Below are 15,082 nucleotides of genomic sequence, written 5' to 3'. Positions count from 1 at the left end.
CAGTTATACATTCTTTTCCCTCTTACTGGAGCTGGACATTAAGTTGTAAATTGGACTTGTAGAAGGCAGTTAGTTATGCATGAGCAGAGCATGAATGATGGCCAGGTGCAGAGGGTCACCAGGGTGGAGAGCCCCAGGTGCATAGCAACAGTCAAAACTATTATAAGCCCTTGCAGGACCACTCCCTTAAGCATTAACCCCTGGAAATGCCATTTATGCCTCAGCTGTGTTTCAGCTCCAGGCCTAGAAAAGCAGCAAAACCAGGTGGAGCTGACATCAGGACCAGCTGCCTTGACTAATGCCCCTCTGATGACGACCAATCAGTGGAGACCATGACCCTGAAGAGACACACTGGGAAAGCTGATGAATATTCTATTGAGATCCTTCCCTGAGACCTGAAATAAAGACTTCAGGGTGGTGGACCCAATGCCGCTCTCTCTATGGAGCACACCCATGCCTTTCCTCAGCCCTTTTTACCCTTGTGTGCCCCCGCAACCAGGACATCAGAAACCTCTCCTTCTCTCAGGGTAGGTGCTATCTCTTTCTTTCTGTCTCTGTCTCTATCTCTGTCTCTGTCTCTCTTTCTCCTGAGCTCCAACGGCTCTTCTTTTGCTGAAACTTGTTTCCTGAGCCTATTTCTGCTAATGACTTAGTTCTTCTACCACTGTTAGTTTCTAAATAAACTTCCTCTTATAATTTGAGTCTTGGCTCTGAATTCTACCCAGAAATCAAGAACTGAGGTTGCTGAACCAAGGTTAACAACTGGTACACTTTTTCTGCTGCTAACAGATTCTTCCTCAGAACTCAAACAATTTGTGTGATTGAGGAAAACAAAAAGCAGACAAAACAAGTGGTAGAGTGCTTCCTCTAGGTAAAAGATCTAATAGAGAAGGGCTTCATTTTCTAACTTTCATGGAGAGATAACAGTCACAAGTGTGATGCTGTTCTAATGCGTCACAGGTACAGTGATGATATAAATGTGTCTAAACCTGTAAGTGAATTTACATTGCCCCAGGATGAAAGGAACACATCCAGCTTTTAGTTATGTAATGACAGGGAAAAGGAAACATCTGAGTCACCTTGAAAAGAATACACTGAAATCTGAAAAAGAGAACAGTTTGTTCACAAGTTGGGAAAGCCAGCTAGGGTATATGCTTGTCTCTGATTCAGGACCTGTTCTGGGCTCCCTGAGAGCCTTCAGCAGGAGGAAGACAATGCGTGCATGACCAGCCTTGTCCTCACATCTGAGTACAGCTACTCTGAGCCTCCACATCCTCCCTGAAAATTAAGTATACTAGCTTCTTCATAACTTCAATGCTATTTTTCTCAGAATCAATGAGATAAGATGGAAAAGCAATATTTAAGTTGGATGGAGATGAACAAATGAAAACCATTATGAAAGCTCCATAAATGCCAGCACTGATTTTTTTTCCTTAACCCAGAGGCAGGGACTTACGTTTCAGACTGTGGGACATAAAACTTCCTTGGATTTCTCACTGTTCTTGTGAAAAGTCCTAGCTTCTTCACGTACCATGAGTATTATATCTGTAGCCATGTGTCCAGCTAATTGGTCTGATCCTAACACATAATAAAACTTCCATAATCTCTTCTACAGGGACCCAATGGTGACTTCTAGGACTGTTAATAGCAAAACAGCACCAGATGTTAGACCTTGGTCCCTGAGTTTTGGCTAAGAAAGAATTCACAGACAAGGTTTATTTATTAAGTCACAGAGGTAAAAGAAGTGAGCTATGGAAGAAGTGAGCCACCTGGGCTGCATGGCCTCAAAAAAACAACTTACAAAGGCAAAAGAAGGGCCCTTGGAGCTTAGGAGAAAGAAAGCCAAAGAAAACACACCTGGGGGAAGGAGAAGGGGAAAGGCACTGATATACCCCTGAGTGGTCGGTGCCAGGGCAGGAGGACATTAGACATCACAGCTGATCTTTATGTCAGCCATGACCTATCCCCACCTGGACTAGATATTATCTCTAGTTTGAGGAAAACTCTATCCCTGTGGTAATCAGACCCAAGGCTTTGTTCTTAAGATTACTTGATGTGGTCCAGAACCTCATTGTCCTGGGGCTTAATGCTTAAATGAGTGGTCATGCAAGGGCTTACATGGGAGTCATATGAGACTTTTCTTCAGCCCCCTTGTTCATCCTCTAAGGGAATCTACCAACATGTCAAGGGGAGGTCTAAACCACATGATCAGTGATATGCTATGGGAAGGAAGGTCACCCTTTAGGAGCAAAGACTTACCTCAGCTTGCCCTATTGCTTTCTGGTTGGTGACCTTCGGTACCTAGCCTATGGTTCCTAGCCTGCATGTCTAACCGCCTACTACAGGACTACACCTCAGGTTAAGCCCTAGAGTGCTGGGGAGACTGGAAAGTATGAATGCTGGGAAAGGAGATTCCTGCTAAGAAGGGCTCCTGTGGCCACTGGGCTCAAATTTAGAAGCAGAGCTTAGCAGCCATTTCTAAACAGGGTCCTCTCACACAAACCACACTTGAGGGAGAACACTTTACTGTACTGTCTATACTGTGTTCCTGCCACCTAATCCAGCCCTTATAAAGGTGTTCCTAGATGTAATTCAACTAATACAATTGAGACTTTTCTCATTCAATAAGAGCTGTGCAGGTATAGCCCCATTAGCATCTTTGTCAAACCGTCAGAGCAGCTCCATTATGACCAATTAAGACAGTGATTTCTGGATCAGACTGTGAGGATTTGGATGAGTCTTCATTTGCATGAAGACAGACCAATCAGGGACCAGGGGTGAGGACTTCTGCCTATATTAGTTAGCTCCCCTCTAGCTCCAGAAACACACTAAAGATTGCTTTTCCTTCGCTAGAGAGGGGTATTCTGGCAAGGAACTGGAGCAGGAGGAGCAGAGCAGAGCGATATAGCTGAAGGGAGGCCTCAGACCTAGGACTCTCTCAGCCCCAGGAACTCCTCACAATCATGCTGTGCTGCTTCATAACTGAGCAGGACCACTATTGAGCTGTTACACTGCTGAGCTATTCTCACAGATCTGCTGTATCCCAATTGAGATGTTTACACTGAATAAAGTTTTCTCTTCACCACACCCAAATTGGAGATTCTTACTGGTGTTTAAATTGGCACCAAGGATCATGGCCTTCTGTTGACAAATGCTCTCTCTCAAAGTATTTACTTGTCAAAAAAGATAAACCCACAGAATTTAAAAATGTCTTTAGGTCATAAAAGTGGAGACTGGGGCTGTCTGGCTCTTGGAGAGATTAATTTACATATTAAAAAGTTGAAGTTAATATACAGGCCTGTATATTTCTAAGGAGACCCTTCCTAGAGAGTAATATGGGACATAGTTCTCCTTCCTTCCCCAGAGAAGATCTACACCCCCTGCCCTGCCCTAGCCTACGGAGTGTCTAGCTATGAAGTAGGACAGTTGACCTGTCTTTCATTGCATCACCCCAGGGACAGGGCCTGAGGAAAGCAGGAAGTGACACACATTCACTATGAGGTAATTAATAAGAAATCTGTCTTTGTTGCAGAACATTTCTTGCATGCATTCAGGATAAAATTTTAAAATACAAATACTAAAAATGTAGCACAGACTTTGTTAACTTGGTGAATGAAGAAAAGAATGAAGGGGATGGAGTTATTCATAGGGTAATTAAGAACGTAAGCTATGAAGATTTCAACTGAGAGCAGCTAAAAGATCGTTGTAATATAATAGGTTATTTTAAAAATCTAAGAATTTGAGAATTGTAAAATACTAAGAGTCTAAAATTTAATGCAAATTAAATTAACTAGCATTCTGGCATTGGGTCAAAAGTCTCAAATTAGAGACCAATATTTGAAAGTGAAGCTCCCTGAAAACCTAACCATAATAACTTTAATAAATTCTATAAGACTTATTTTAATTCCATTAAATCCTAAACTATAATTCCAGTTAGAAACTACTCCTTTATTTTGATTCTTTAAACATGTTTTATCTTATGTTTGTACATGTATTTCCTTATCTTCATCATGACTACAAACACTGATAACCCAATTTGATCTCCTCTACTTAATATATAGAGTTGAGATTCAAGGGGATTAAGATTGTGTCTGAATAGTGCTTCTGATTCATTATGGATGCTTTTTGCTTTCTATAAAGACCAAGAACCCAGAAACCAGTTGAATATTACAAAGTAATTCAATATTATTGCATGTTGAGACTTTTTTGCAATATACCAGTCACTGTCACGAAGCTGTGCCTCTTGTAGCAAAATCTTATCTACAATGTTTATCAAGTTTTTCTCTGCATCTGAGTTTTAATTCATCTCTATAGACACAATTGAAGGGCACCTCTCCTGTGTAGGTAAATGAGATATTCTGATTACTGAGATTATGTGTAAAATGGCACCGTATCAATAATTTTATTAATTATTCAAAGAGTTTGATTTATTGATAGAAGAAGTGTTAGATATGACATAACCAAGACCATTTAATGAAATAATGAACTGAGTTTGAACACATGATTTATTGTTAGTTATTTGGTTTTAAGAGCTTTGAAGCTTAACATATGGTTCTTGACAGGACAAGAATTATTAATTTATCAATAGATAGCTGATGCTGCTAAGACCTTAAATATGGTCATGAAAATGGACATAAGTATCAATGTGTGGTTGCCTCTTAAATGTCCCCAGTTGGGGACCTGGCCCGCGGCCCAGACATGTGCCCTGACTGGGAACTGAACTGGCGATCCTTTGGTTCTCAGGCTGGCGCTACATCTACTGAGCCACACCAGCCAGGGCACATATTTTTTCTTGCTTACTGAGCCTGTGTATAATCAGTTTTATTCTATGATTTATGGTCTTGATTGTCACATGGTTTTGCATCGTCTTCCTGTTGGTAGTACAGTATTCCCTCACTTGTCATGGGTATTACGTCTTATACCCCCCACGATAGGTGAAAATCTGCGAAGTAGGAACCTTACATTTATTTTAGTATTTATATATATTTATATATATTTTGAGGCTTTATAAACCCTTCCCACACACTCATAAGCCATTCCCAATCCCTTATTGACCTTTCCCACTGCCTTATTAACCTTTTCCACACTTTTATAAACACTACTTATGTTCTTAAACATATTCTACACTCTCAAACCTACGTCACTTTAACATGTGTATACAGTACTCCAAAATCCCATGATATAGCAAAAAATCTGCGATAAGTAATTAAATATATTTTTAAAAATCCCATGATACAGTGAGGCCACGATAACTGAACCGTGATATAGAGAGGGACTACTGTATTGATCATAGTTCACCTTTTAAATGCCCTTTTTTCCTTTCAGTGGAAAAAAAAAATGGACATGAGGCATATATTTTATATCCATATACATTAAAGCATACTCATTTCCTGCTGTGTACAAACATGGTTTTTAAAAAGATGCACAGACGTTCTCATAAAATTTTATTTAAATCATAATTAACTTCAAAGTTGCATAGCTCCTATTCCAGGATCGATAAGACAAAAAGTTCTTATCTCTGTTAACAAAGTTACTGCATTCTGTACTCTCTATTCCTCCCAAATAAAACAAACTGGAAAAATAAAATGTACTTTCTTATTGGCTTATAACTGACAAATAGTCTTTGCTATATTTCTCCTTTCATTCTTCAACAAGAAGGGGAAAATAAAAATCAATCTCGAGATTGTAGAGTATAAAGATCATGATAGTGTTAAATCTACCAAGGTCTGAAATCAGAACTGCCTGTTGAGATCTCACATATTTTATATTTTCCTTTCATCTACTGGGAAGATTCATAAAGAAGAAACTAAATCTAAAGAAAAATTTTTTGCTTTAAGCCAAACAAAAACTGAAATATCAAAATTATACCAGGACATGCATGCAGATTGTCAAAGAAGTCCATGTAAAAAAGGAGAACAAAATCTATTTAATTACATTGAAATACTGACAACAATAGCTTGTACTTCTCTTATTAGAGGCGATAGTAGTTATACTACTGCAACTCTATCTAGGATGTTTATTTTAATGTTGATTAGCAGATGAAATTACTATGTTCAACTGAAATCTCGCATCTAATTGTCATACTACTAAATCTTCTCTGAGTGAAACAGTTCATTTTATGCTCAGGTACATTAATCTTGATGACAATTGTTGAATTTCCAAGGCAGATTCTTTTTGTCTGGCAATCGGAAGAATATGCGAGATAAAGTTGGAATCTCTGACATCCCTTTATTGCAGATGTTATAGCATTCACGTGTGCACTCTGCTGTGGGCATGCGCTGAACCACCAGAGGACTGCCAACCATGCTCCTGTCACTCACTGTGCAACCCTCACCGCTCCCCACTGCACTCCCATGGGATTCCTGCCCCTTAAATATTATGCATAGACAAAGCCAGCTACTAGCCAAAATATGACATCAATGCTTATATAACTGAGAGTGCGCTGCGCATGTGAATCTAATTATTATCTCTAAGTAGTCCATGCCTGGACATCCGGAATGAGAGAGCCTGGCAGACTCTATTGTCCTCACAACCATAAAGACTTAGGGGAAAAAAGACTTTAAGAAAATGACTTTTTGGTTGAAGTATGCTAACACAGTTCCATAGTAGCAGCTCAATAATGGATGTTTATTATAATTGGTCTTTGTGATTGTTCCTTAGTTATTTCTATCTACGCTGATAGTTAGTCCAATGTTGTGGCCTGTTACATTGATTTAAAATATGAAAGTAAGAGTCAGGAAGCATGGCTCTCTTTATCTTCACTCAGAGTTTTGCTATACTTACCTCACATAGCTGATGCTTGTGAGAGCCAAGAGTGCAATGTCAGTATATTCAGACATTCATTAAAAAAAAAAAAAAAAAAACCGTCTTAAACTCACTGAAAATTTCCAGTTGATTCCTGAAATTTCTTGCTATAGTTGAAAAGAAATCATGTAAGTAGGAATCATGAGGGAGAAAATAAGTCTCTGATTTCAGAACTTTCCAAGCTGACATGCTTATAAAATCTGCTAGACTGACAAAACAGGAGGCCAAGGTTTTGGGCATTATTCATATTTTGTGCAGGAAAAACTGCTCAATCTTCAAGGTCTCATTCTAGAAATTGTCATGTACTCTAAAAAAACCCAAATATTTCACAAGAGAACATGAATTAGGTGTGAATTAGAGTGTATAGATTTAATTTTGAAGTCAAAGAACATCCGCAATAAACAAAGACACATGGTTAGCAATAAGGACACATGGATAATTCTAGATTATTTGAAAGTCCCTTACACACTTGAAGAGAGGACATTCAAAGATGCAAGGTGACTTACCATGTTGAAATTTTTAATTATACAACATACCACAGCTATAAAAGATTATATAAAACATATATATACATATGATTTATGTATACAATATAAAAGACTATAAAATATTATACATATGCATATGTATACTATAAGTGCATGTATATACACATACATACATGTACAATTTTAGGAGCATAACAAAATGAACAATTGTGCTCATTTCTAAGACTAAGACATGGAACATTACCAGGAGACTAAAAGCACTCTGTGTACCCAGCTCAAATATCATTCCTATCTCTCCCTATCACTACCTCCAACACACACCTTAACATGCATCTTGAACTCAGTGTTAATCATTAACCTCTTGTCTTTATGAGTTTGCCACCTATGAATGAAATCATACACAATTTTTTAGTTTTTTAGTTTTCTTGAGTTTAAATAAATGAGATGATATATAAATGAGTTAATTCTCTCACTCAACAATATTTTTTATTAGTTTAACCTAGGATGATTTCTTTTTAAAGATGACTGCTATTTCATTATATAGCAACACCAATATTTATTTATCGATTCCAATGTTGGGTTGAAATTAGGGTGGCTCACAATTTTGCTTTTATGAAAAAAGTCGCTCTCAACATTTTTGTACTGGTCTCATGCTATTTATGTGTCAGAGATACTGTAGGATAAAAATGTAGGAGGGGAATAACTAACTGGCTTTCGGGGTATACCTATCTTCAACTTCGCTGATTACTATTTTCCAAAAGCAATTCATGAAAGTTTCTCTTCCTCCACCTACTGGTCAGCACTTGGAATTGTCAGACTTTAAAAATTATTGCCAGGCCAAGATGGAGGCTTAGACTGACACGCTTGGTCTCCCTCTACAACTAGAAAGGAATACAACTAACTCAAAACAAAAGATAACTAGAAATTCCAGAAAATAAAACTACACAGAAGCCCAGCAAACGAAGTTATAAAATAGCGACGCTCATCGGACAAGTAAAAAGAGCAAAAGTGGGTGGTGCTGTTCGCGGTGGCACCAGGGACAGCAGCGGGGAGAGCAATCCTGGCTGCAGTCGAGCCCCAGCACCTCCAGACCCCAATGCTGGAAAAGGCAGCCCCCGCATTGCCTAGGATGGCGAGGCCCAGAAGGCGGGAGAATGGATCCCAGTCTCCCAGCAGAATAATGGCAGGAATCCATCTTGGACCCCCGTCCCCACACAAAGCGCCGCAGCACAGTAAAAAAGATTGCAGATTGCTGCTGGCCACTGGGTTGTGACAACAAAGCGCCACAGCACGGCAGAAAAGATAGTGGATTGCCGCTGGTTGCCGGGTTGTGACGAGTACATGGGCTCTGCCCCCTATAGCCTGCCCAAGGAGCAAAGCAAAACACAAATCTGTCAAAATGAGGCAGACAACTATAGAAATCCAGGTGGCGCAGCTCACCTGGCAACAGGTGAAGAATTTGACAGACGAACATATAAGAAACCTTTCAGAAGCTCAATTCAGAGCTATAGTCATTAGGTGGCTTACAGGATTAACAAAAGATTTGGCACAAGATGAGAAAGGATTGAAAGCCACTCATACTGAAAAGAACGAACACACATACGAGACAAGTGGTGAGGAAATAAAATCCAGAGATCAAATCAACAAACCGGAACATAGGGAAGGAACAAAAGTCAACCAGTGCAGAAAGAGAAAACAGAAAGCAAGGAAAGTGAAGAGAGGATCAGAAACTTCTGGGACAGCTAAAAGAGACCGAACATTTGGATTATAGGATTGCCAAAGGGTGAAGAAGAAGAACTAAAAATTGAAAAATTACGTGAAAAAGTAATAAAGCAGAACTTTCCGAACTTGGGGAAGGAAATAGACTTACAGGTCCAGGAAGCACAGAGAGTTCCAGAAAAACTGGACCCAGAGAGAAACACTACAAGACACATTATAATCAAATGGTCAAAAATTAAAGATAAAGAGAGAATCTTAAAAGCAGCAAGAGAGAAGAAAAGAATCATGTACAACGGGGTCCCAATTAGACTATCAGCTGACTTCTCAAGGGAGACCCTGCAGGCAAGAAGGGACTGACAAGAAATATTCAAAGTAATGAAAATCCAAAACCTACAGCCACAAATACTCTATCCAGCAAAACTGTCATTCAGAATAGAAGGGCAGAGAAAGTGCTTCCAGGACAAAACAAAACTCAAAGAGTTCATTGGATCCAAACCACTATTATATGAGATGTTAAAGGGACTGGTGTAGAGAAAGGAGGATCAAAACTATGAACATTAAAATGAAAATTGCATCATAAGAACCAACAACAGAAGCTAGAGAATCAAAACAAAGGCAAACCAAATAGGCAACGAGAGAGGAAAAAGAACTATAGGTATGGGGAATATACTGGGGGGAGGTCAGCAGAGAGGGGTAATGGGGTAAGGGAGGGAGATGGTACAGGAATTAAGAAGCATAGTAGGAGGGAATGGAATAGACAGGAAGATGTTGAGAAGAACTATATGCACAACCAATGGACATGGACTAAAAGTGGGGGGACAACTGGAGGGAGGGGGGCCAAAGGGTGGAGGGGAGCCGAGGGAAAGGAAATTGGGACAACTATAACAGTATAATCAATAAAACATATTAAAAAATTATTGCCAAATTACCATATAATGGCATCTTACTGTAGTTCTAATTTGCATTTCCCTTATTACAAATAAATTTGTATTTCTTTTTTTGCATGCTTATGAGCCATTTGTATTTTATCCTCTGTGATATTTTACTTATTTTACCCATATGTTCTGTTATGATATTTACCATTTCATAAAAGCTTTTTAAAAAAAGCAAACATTTTGTATACTGATAATCATTTCTCACTTATATATGTGGCAAAAGGTTGTATCTGAAGTTTTCTTTAAATAAAATTTTTTATAAGATAACCTTCTAGTGGTGAGTCTGTTCTCAAAAGTATAAAAATATTTTTCTATAGTGCCTTCTAAAAATTGGATAGCTTAGTCTTTTATATTTAGAATTCAAATTTGATTTTTTTTCTCTCCCTACAATATGAGGCAGAAATTGTTTTATATTTCAAACACTGAAAACCAATTGTCCCAGCACCATTTATAGAAAAGTCCATCATTTTCCAATCTCTGCCATAAATCAAGGTAATATATATGTATGGTTTGTTTTAGGACTCTGATTTTTTCCTCATTTGTCAACATGTTTGTACCTACACCAGTGCCAAACTGTTTTATTTACTGTAGCATTATTACACTTCTTGATAAGTGAAAGGGCAAATGTCCTGACATTACTGTTTCTCTCTAAGGAAGTCTTAGCTCTTCTTAGTTCCTTCATATATATCTTAGAATCAGCTTGTCAATATGAGAATTTTGAGTGAAAGTGCCTTGAGTTTATAGATCAGTTTTGGTAGGAGTAGTCGGTGCATCTTTAAAATAGTAAATCTTATGTTTTGTGAACCTGATATGGATCATAAATTAAGGCATTTAAATAATATTTAGGACTTCCGGCCAAGATGGAGGCTTAGACGGACACGCTAAGTCTCCCTCTACAACTAGAGAGGAATACAACTACTTCAAAACAAAGGATAACTAGAAATTCCAGAAAATAAAACTACACGGAAGCCCAACATATGAAGTTATAAACCAGCGGTGCCATTCGGGCAGGTAAGAGTTAAAGAGGGCAAAGCTGTTTGCGGAGCGGCGGGCGGCGAAAAAGCCCGGAGGCAGTCAAGCCCCTGGCAGTGCGCGACCCCAGCGCTGGGGAGAGCGGCCACCGCATCGCCTTGAACAGTGAGGCCCAGGGGGGCGGGAGGACGGATCCCGGTCTCCTAGCTGAATAACTGTGTGAATCCATTTTGGACCCCCGCCCCCAAAGAAAGAAAGCACCACAGGGCTGCGAAATAGGTCGCAGACAGGCGCCTGTCACTGACTTGTGACGCCAAACGGTGCCGGTCGCTGGGTCATTACAAGTACATAGGCACTGCCCCCGACAGCCGGCCCAAGGAAAGAAAACGCATCTGTCAAAATGTGGCAGACAACTATAGAAATCCCGGTGACACAGCTCACCAGGCAGCAGATAGAGAACCTGACAGATGAACAGATAAGAAACCTGTCAGAGGCTCAGTTCTGGGCCATTGTTATCAGGTGGCTTACAGAATTCACAAAAGAGCAGGAAAAAGATAAGAAAGAAGCGAAAAACTTTCATAACGAAAGGAACAAAACCGCATACAAGACAGATGGTGAGGAAAAAAAATCCAGAGTTCATTTCAACAAACTGGAATATGGAGAAGGAACAAGCAGTCAACCAATGCAGCGAGAGGAAATGGGAAGCAACAATGAGAGGATCAGAAACCTCTGGGACAGCTATAAAAGGCCCAACATAAGAATCATTGGTTTGCCAGAGAATGAGGAAGATGAACTAGAACTTGAAAAATTGAGTGAAAATATAATAAAGGAGAACTTCCCAGAATTGGGGAAGGGAATAGACTTGCAGGTCCAGGAAGCAAGGAGAGTTCCCAAGAGACTGGACCCAGGGAGAACCACTCCAAGACACATTATAATCAAATGGTCAAAAATTAAAGATAAAGAGAGAATCTTAAAAGCAGCAAGAGAGAAGAAAAGAATTATGTACAAAGGGGTCCCAATTAGACTATCAGCTGACTTCTCAAGGGAAACCCTACAGGCAAGAAGGGACTGGCAAGAAATATTCAAAGTAATGAAAATCCAAAACCTACAACCACGAATACTCTATCCAGCGAAATTGTCATTCAGAATAGAAGGACAGAGAAAGTGTTTCCAGGACAAAATAAAACTGAAAGAGTTCATTAGATCCAAACCACTGTTATATGAGATGTTAAAGGGACTGGTTTAAAAAACAGAAGCTAAGGAGATGAAACAAAGGCAAACTAAACAGGCAACGAGAGTGGAAAAGGAACTGTGGGTACGGGAAGCATATTGGGGGGAGGTCAACAGGGAGGGGGAATGGGGAAAGGGAGGGAGATGATATAGGAATTGGGGATCAAGGTAGGAGGGAATGGAATAGACGGAGAGAGGTTGGGAGGAACTGTATGCACAACTAATGGACATAATCTAAAAGGGGGGGACAACTGGAGGGAGGGGGGCCACCGGGTGGAGGGGAGCAGAGGGAAGGGAAATTGGCACAAATGTAATATTTTAATCAATAAAACACATTAAATCTGAAAAAATAAATAAATAAATAAATAATATTTAAATGTTTTTATTTGACTTTATTTTTAAACTTATTTTCTACAGTTTTTTTGTAGCTGGATGTTAAGTATTAGGATTTTATATATTATTTTATATCCATCAGCCTTTTAGTTATGTATCTGTAAGTTACTTTGCATTTCCTACATAACAGTTATGTCATCTGTTGTTATGGAATTTTTGTTTTTCCATTTATTATAAATTTTAATATCTTTTCTAACCTTACTGCACTGATTAAAAATTTTAGCACAAGCTTGAATGAAAGTGATAATAATAGGTACTTTTGTTTTGAATTGTATAAGATAATTTATAGTCATTTTAATCAGGTACATGTTTAGTAAGGATAATTATAACAGGTAATACCACATTACATAAAAGGTAAATTTATAATTCACTCAAATCTACAGCATTTTTTAAAAATATCAATTTACTTAAGAAGAAAATTTTTGCCTCAAGATAACTTGGCATGTACTATACCTGTCTTTAGTCTGCTTGATGATGATTATTGCCCATACATCCTCTGGAGCCAAGAAAATTAATTTTCCTTCTTTCAATGTGACTCTGAAAGCAGACCATTTAGATTACCAAAAATGGAGTACTACATTTAAAAAATGTATATTTAAAATTCTAAAGTAACTTATTATTTATTAGGTTTTAAAAAACAATTACAAAATATATATTTCTAAACAATTTGTCTCAGATATTACACTAGCCATATATTTAGGATACAATGTTTGGTATGTACCACCATAATTTTCTATCACTGACTATGCATAATGTCAGTTAAAATGAAAGAGGGAATTTTCATCAATAAACCAGTTAGAAAGCATTTATTACTATGTATGCCATATGTACACAATACATGTAATTCTATATATAAGGTTCTGTTAGGTTTGGTAATCTCCACATGTATTTTCCAAGCTGCCACCATAGAAAATTTGCCATATCTTATTTAGCAATATCTCTGGCAATCTTTCTGGTCTATTTTCTTTTGTTTGTTCTGCTTTTAGAATCTCATTAAGATCTAATTTATTGTTGGGTAGGGAGAGCATACGTTGTCTAAATCTCAAGGAAAGTTTTCCATGTTTCTGTTTAAGCTCCCAATTAAGTTAATTCTGAAGTTTTCAACTGCTGTTCACAGACCACAGGGCTCTACCTTCCTCTCCAGGATTCCTCAGAAGTCCATTAGGTTCAGGTGTGACCATTATCACCTAGTTTGAACTCAGTATTCAAAAGAAAACTGCTATTCAATATTCACATTTGATTTAAAAGGAAACTCAATAAATTATTAATAGCTGGTGACTTTCTCAAGCTCATAAAGCCATAAAGCATCTGTAATCAATATTATACTTAGTGATGAAATGTTTAAGAGGTTTGGAGAGACCAAAAGCACCTGCTGTCATCACTTCCATTTAAGCTTGTACTGAAAAATTTAACGAGGTCAAAAAGTTTAGAAAAAGACATTAAAATTTATAATGAATGGAAAAACAAAACTGCTATTAGTAGCAGATGACATAATTGTCTATGTAGAAAATGTAAAATAATTTACAAATGAATAATTAGAAGGCTGATGGATACAAAATCATATACAAAAATCAGACTGATATAATAGCATCCAGACACAAAAATCTTTAGAAATAAGTTTAACAAATCAGGTGTGAGAAGAAAAAATTTTTTAATGTTATTTAAAGACCCCAGTTTATGGACTACAACAAGTATTACCCTTGGCAATGGTCTTCTCCTGTTTGTATGGTGTTGTTGGGAGGTCGTATATGATTAATAGTTTAAACGCCAATCCTGGTGAAGACATGCTATGAAGATCAGAGCATTATTAGCTACCCAATCATGATCCAATTACTTAGCAGCTTACAATTTAGGTTTTTTTACTTTGTCCCTATGAGACTGTGCTCTGGTTATAGCAAATCACTTCTTGGTTTTCTGAAAATACCATTTTCTATTTTGGCTCAAGGTCTTACAAGATCGAACATCTTTTATCTTCTCCCCACATCCTAGCTCATTCTTCTGGTTAATTTTTTCTTATTCCTCAGCTCCTAGCTTTTTAATCACCTCCTACAGGAGGCTTTTCCTGAGTCCTCTAAGTATTAATTAGCCAAGGAAGTGTCATAGTAACAATCATTTCATTTTCACCCTGATTTGCTAGTGAAAGGAAATAGGCAAAGAGAAATCACCAACTTTCCCAATGGTGTAAGGCCACTTAAAGGCATAGCCAAGGCATGATGCCAAGACTGTTATCTCCATTTTCTTCCATTGCTTCCATTCCAGCCAGCCCCACCCTGGTTGCACCCAGCCTGTGTGGAATGCTGAGGCATAAAACCTCCAGAAAGAGACCCTCTGTGTATTTCTGGGTGAGGTGCATTTCTGCCCCATGACACGGTAATTCATCAGTCAAAGACATCCTGACTATTACTCTTTGCCAGTTCTACCAACCGCCTATGATCTTAATCTGCATTTTCTCCTTGTTGCCATTGTTAACTTGTAACTACTGTAATTTAGTTTGCTCTTCCCACAGTTCACATAGGCACCCACTGCTCCTCTGTTTTTCCT

Source organism: Furipterus horrens, unplaced genomic scaffold (genome assembly GCF_987537825.1).
Source record: "Furipterus horrens unplaced genomic scaffold, mFurHor1.1.pri manual_scaffold_2, whole genome shotgun sequence".
NCBI classification, from domain to species: Eukaryota; Metazoa; Chordata; class Mammalia; order Chiroptera; family Furipteridae; genus Furipterus; species Furipterus horrens.
Note: the sequence above shows the minus strand (reverse complement) of the source record.